Raw genomic sequence first — 6,151 nt, 5'->3', positions numbered from 1 at the left:
GCAGACGAAACCAATTTTACTCTGCTATAATGAAAAATTTGCTTAATCTCATTTGGAAGCAACAGAGTAGGGAGAAAAAAACAGCTGGACATGTTTGTACAAGAGAATATATGAAGAGGTGTCAGTTATTCTTTTGAACGGAGCAATGTTAAAGGCTTCAATGTTTTGAATTTTTTCCTTCTTGCAGAGCAATGGAAATGCAGTAGAGCTGCATTCCCACTGCATTCAAGGGGAATGAAGCTATTCAAATGCTATAGTTTTGTTTCCATGTAAGTTAATGTGACCACGTTGAGGCTAGAATTGCGAGGCTGGTGTCCAACTAAGTCCTACTTACAGTAGACCAATTGAACTTCAGTCTATTATTTCAGCAGGTCTACTCTAAGTATGATTTGGCTGCGTACCAACCAAAGAACATTATCTTCTACACATTTATCTGAGAGTGAGTCCCACTGAACTCAGTGCTGCTTACTTTTGAGTAGACATGTATAGGATTGGCTTGAAAGGAATATGCTATTGTCAAATGTTCCATGGGTAATTGTATCCAAGCCATATTCATTTGGTTTCTCTTCTCAATCCATAATATGCAAATAATAACTGCATTTTTGTTGTTGTTTAGTCATTTAGTCGTGTCCGACTCTTCGTGACCCTATGGACCAGATAACGCCAGGCCCTCCTGTCTTCCATTGTCTCCCGCAGTTTGGTCAGACTCATGCTTGTAGCTTCGAGAACACTGTCCAACCATCTCGTCCTCTGTTGTCCCCTTCTCCTTATGCCCTCCATCTTTCCCAACATCAGGTTCTTTTCCAGGGAGTCTCCTCTTCTCATGAGGTGGCCAAAGTATTGGAGCCTCAGCTTCACGATCTGTCCTTCCAGTGAGCACTCAGAGCTGATTTGCTTAAGAATGGATAGGTTTGATCTTCTTGCAGTCCATGGGACTCTCCTCCAGCACTATAATTCAAAAGCATCAATTCTTCAGCGATCAGCCTTCTTTATGGTCCAGCTCTCACTTCTATACATAACTGCATTTTACAAAGCTGTTAATCAGACACATTGGTGATTCAAGCCCACCTGGAGACAGCTGTGGGCAGGATTCCTGCATTGCAGGGAGTTAGTCTAGATGACTCCACCCAACACCCTCAATTAACCTTTTGAGATACAATCGTACCTTGGTTTCCGAACAGCTTATTTCTCAAACATTTTGGATCCTGAACATCACAAACCCGGGAGTGTTCTGGTTTGCAAACTATTTTTGGAAGCTGAACATCCAACGGGGCTTCCGCGGCTTCATATTGGCTGCAGGAGCTTCCTGCAGCCAATCAGAAACTGCGTTTTGGTTTTGGAAGTCGAACAGACCTCCGGAACGGATTCCGTTCAACTTCCAAGGTACGACTGTACATGGCTGGAATGAATTTGTGTGGAAATATGCCCTCTGTTTGAGACATGAAATCTGATTCAATATTAGAAGACAATGCCAGAACCTGACCCTTTATAATTGGCAAGCAACCACACACACACAAACAAGCTCACTCCCCCACCCCTTTAAACTCCTAGCCTATTTTTTGTTTTGTTTGTATTTGCCTCTGAAATGGTTGCCAGAAAAGTCTTGTGTAAGATCCAGAATTCTGGAACTGAGGATATTGGGCTGTTTGGAGAGGTTGGCAGTTTTCCCAGTAAAAGTCAACAACATGCTTTTCACATGATTTGTTATCCTCCTAAGGATGTGACTCAGAAATAAACCTTCTCGATTTTAATGGAATGTACTTCCCATTGGTGATTTGCACCACAATGCTGCAATTCTAAAGAGGACAGTGTTGCTGTGTTCAGCCCTATCTTACAAATTCATGTATATTCTTCATAGCATGGTGAATGACAGAAATAAAAAATGGCCTCTTGCACCTTTCATTGCTTAGCTCTGCACTAGAACTTAAGCAGAGCCTCAGATCACAATGGATCACATCCACCAGTTTGAACCCTAAAAGCAGACAGAAAGCTTTTGCAATTTAGCTCTTGTCCAATTGGACAAGATGGCTGAGATTCCATACCTTAGGTATGGCCATCAGGGGCACTTGCTTTATAAAGGCTTAATGATTAACTCAGGTTAACTAGCTGAGTTGTACTGATAGTTTTATTGCTGTATTGGCATCAGTCCGTCTCAAGAGACAAAGGGGAACTCAAACGGCTGGAGAATCACAGCACTTGCTGTGGCTGCTAAAACCAGTAACTCTTAACTGCTGCCTACCATGTTGTTTTTGCTGTATTAGCAGCACTGAAGTGACCTCCTGGGCCGCAAACCTGGGCAGTGTGTATGGAGGTCCTGGGCTGCTCATACAACAAGACCCACCCCCTTGGCCTCACTGATATGGCCCAAAGGAAAGCAGAGCACCAGTTTGGCTGCAGGAATTGCCAGAAGGAAGTGGACAATACACCTTTCAATCATCTTAGGGGCTCCACTCTGGATTTGTGTAGGGTTTACTCCTTAGCCTTTTCTTCTCCTGAAGAGGTTGTGCAAGGCAGCAGGTATGGGTTTTTCCTTGGGGTCTTTCTCATGAATGAGTATAGCCAGAAGGCAGTGGAGGTTTAGGATCAGCGTTTTCCATCTCCAAGATGGAATATCTTCCCAGATTGATAAGCCCCCTCTTCCCCACATTTCCCTCTATGGCCCGTGCAGTAACCACATTCTTGACCATTGAACATATTATTGGTTTCATTGGCTCAATCCACTGGAGCCTGTCTTTGCATGCAGGCGAAGACCCTAACTCACAGAGGGTTTGAGACTCATTGGCTACTTTCCTCTGGTTTAGCTGGCCAGTTGAAGCTATTTCCTGGGGTGTGGCCACTGTCACATGCTGACAGCTTCTAGGAGCTGAGTGTAGGGTGGAGACCTAAGTTAGACAAACTACCCTAGAAGGAGCACAACATACCCCCCACCAGAGGTACTGCCCATCCCCTAACACTCCATGCACCCATTACTACTGATAGCATAAACAGAGAAAAGCTGCCGCCCCATGTTTTTGAAAAGTGTGGGGGGAAGTTAGCATTAGCAGGCCGCCAGGTTACTTCCCCTGGCCTTTGCTTAAAATGGTGCTGATCTTAAATGAGATAATAATGTGAGCCAAATTAGCTCTGGTGACTTTCTGCATGAAGCAAGAGAGAGCCTGCTTAGCACTATCTCTAATAGCTCATATGGGGTGTTGTGTGCAAATTCCTGTAAAACCTTTTTCTCATCTGTTTTGAGCTCTCTGGCCTCCTTTCATGAGTTAAGCAGGCAAGAACTCATCCTCAACGAACTATAGATAACTTTATAGGTTTACCTACACACTAACAACATGAGATCAATGCTGTCTAAATAGTGTTCTTCAGGAGAAACTGCAGGATAAATTGCTTTGAAAATCGCTAGAGCCTGGTATGAAATTAGGTCACCCTGTTCCCTGAGGCTCAGATTCTGAGTATCATCATTGGAGCCTGGGAACACCAGCATCCCAATCAATCTAAGGGCATGTCCTGGTTAATATATTTGGAATATTGCAGCTATTGGGTCAGGGAGCAGAGTCTGGTGGCTCAGGATAGAGCCTTATGAACATGGGGACACCAAGCCAAACAACACTATTCTGTCCTCAAAGTTTTTGTCCTCAGCTAAGCCTTTCCTTCTTCCTCTAGAAGTAAGATGAAAGACGATAAAGCCCTGAAATTTCACGTTACATCCTCAAACCTGTCAACCCTATGTAAAACTGCTAGATGAACCTGATAATCTAGATTTATTTCAGTCTGGGTTCAGCACAGAAACTGGTTTAGCTGCTCTGATGGATGACTTATACCAGGAGAGAAAGATGAGGCATGTGGCCCTGAAATTTCTCCTTGGTCTTTCATCAGCTGCATTCCTTCTTGACAAATTGGCTGGTTTGGGAACTAGAAATACAGTGGTACCTCGGTTTATGAACTTAATCCATTCCGGAAGTCTGTTCTTAAACTGAAACCATTCTTAAACCGAGGCATGCTTTCCTTAATGAGGCCTCCCGCCACTGGTGCCCTTCTACCGTTCGGATTTCATTCTTAGACCGAGGTAAAGTTCTCAAACCAAGACACTATTTCCAGTTTTGCGGAGTTTGTAAACCAAATTGTTCTTAAACTGGACTGCTCTTAAACCAAGGTACCACTGTACTGCCTTCAGTAGTTCTATTCCTATTTCCTTGTCCAGTTTCAGAAAGTGGTAATGTGTTCGATCTCTTGCTATGAAGTTCAATGGGATTCTATTTTTGTCTGCCATGCTTTTCAATATTTACATGAAGCCATTGGAATAGGTCAGAAATCTTAATGAGGTGTCATCAATATGCAGATTATATCCAGTTCCATGTCTCATTTGCAATAGAGCCACTAATAGGCTGGTTGAGGGCCATTAAACTGAAACTCAAACCAGATAAAAAGAAGGCTACTTTGGCAATCATTTGACCAGAAAGGTAGGTTGAACCCATTACACTGGTCAACAACAAATTTGTTGTCTGCGGTTTTTTCAATTGATTTAGGACGAATCTGATGCGCTGAATCAAAAAATCACATTGGTTTTGCTCAATCAGGTCAAGTTTTTGAGCTATTGCCACATGTCTTTTTTATGTTTTTGTTCACATGTACGCTTGTGTGGAGCATTTTAGAAGAAGTTGGTGGGGGTAAAATGCCATGTTGAATAATTGTTTTGATTGGAAATGATTATTTTAATGACAAGAAGTATTCAGGTCCGATAGTTCTGGGTAATTATGTCGAAAAGGGATCAGTTTGAAGTCATAAAACCATGTCACTGACTGCTACTTCTGCGCTGTTGATGTGACTGGGATCAACAGAAAGAACCGGGGCAGCCTCAAGTATCCTGATCTTCAATCAGCACGTTGTCCTGTAGCTCATTGTGATGAAATTCCAGTGCCTATCTTCGGAGAACTTCCTGACATTAGTGACGAAGATGCCTCCAGTGTTGAAGGACATGAAGAAGAAGTGGTTCTTGAAGATGATACTCCGCATCTATTTTCCCAAAAGGAGTTGAATGATCTAGTTAGTGACCTCATCTTGTCAAAGGACTCTGCCGAACTGTTGGCATCCAGATTGAAGGAAAAAAAACCTCCTGTCTGACAGTGCTCGCATCAGCTTCTTCCGCAACAGGCATCAAGAGTACCTCCGGTTTTTCTCGGAAGAGAAGGACTAGGTGTACTGTGCAGATATTGCGCAGCTTCTGCTCAAGCTTGGAGTGCCACAGTACAAACCCAAAGATTGGAGACTGTTCATTGACAGCAGCAAGCGATCACTGAAATGTGTTCTGCTACACAACAGCAACCAGTTTGCCTCTATACCCCTGGCTCACTTGAGTACACTGAAGGAGAACTATGAAGCGGTGAAGTATGTGCTGGAGAAAATTGGTTATGATCAGCATAAGTGGTTTATTTGTGTTGACCTGAAGATGGTGAACTTTTTGTTGGGACAACAGTCTGGCTTCACCAAGTACCCATGTTTTCTGTGCATGTGGGATAGTAGGGACCGTGCTCAGCATTACACGAAGAAGGACTGGCCTGTGCGGGAGGAATTGGTGCCTTGAAAAGAAAGGAACGTCATCAACGACCCTCTGGTGGACAGAGGCAGAATACTCTTCCCACTGCTGCACATCGAGCTCGGCTTAATCAAGCAGTTCACCGAGGCTCTGGACAAGGATGGTGACTGCTTCACTTACTTGTGCCAGGCTTTTCCAGGATTGACCATGGAGAAGTTGAAAGCTGGCATCTTTGATGGTCCTCAGATCCGTCAGCTCATCAGAGATCCAGAGTTCGGAAACTCGTTTATCCACCAACTTGAACCCTAAAAGCAAACAGAATGCTTTTGCAATTAGCTCTTGTCTGATTCACTGGCTGAGATTCCATACCTTAGGCATAGCCACCAAGAGCCCTTGCTTTGTAAAGGCTGATGGATTAACTCAGGTTAATCAGCTGAGCTGTAGTGATATTATTTATAGCAAAATTGGTAAAATGCTGATCTCCACCCCTGTGTTTTGCTCCCCCCCCCGTTTGTTTGCTCACTCTGGAAGTGGTGCTGCACTTCATTCCAGCCTGCTGAAATATGATATCTATGGTGTCCCCGCCTATTTGTTTCATATATAGCATTACCTACAGGATTGCAT

The sequence above is a fragment of the Podarcis vaucheri genome (genome assembly GCF_965113315.1).
Source record: "Podarcis vaucheri genome assembly, chromosome: 6".
Lineage (NCBI taxonomy): Eukaryota > Metazoa > Chordata > Lepidosauria > Squamata > Lacertidae > Podarcis > Podarcis vaucheri.
This window is presented reverse-complemented; position numbering follows the sequence as displayed.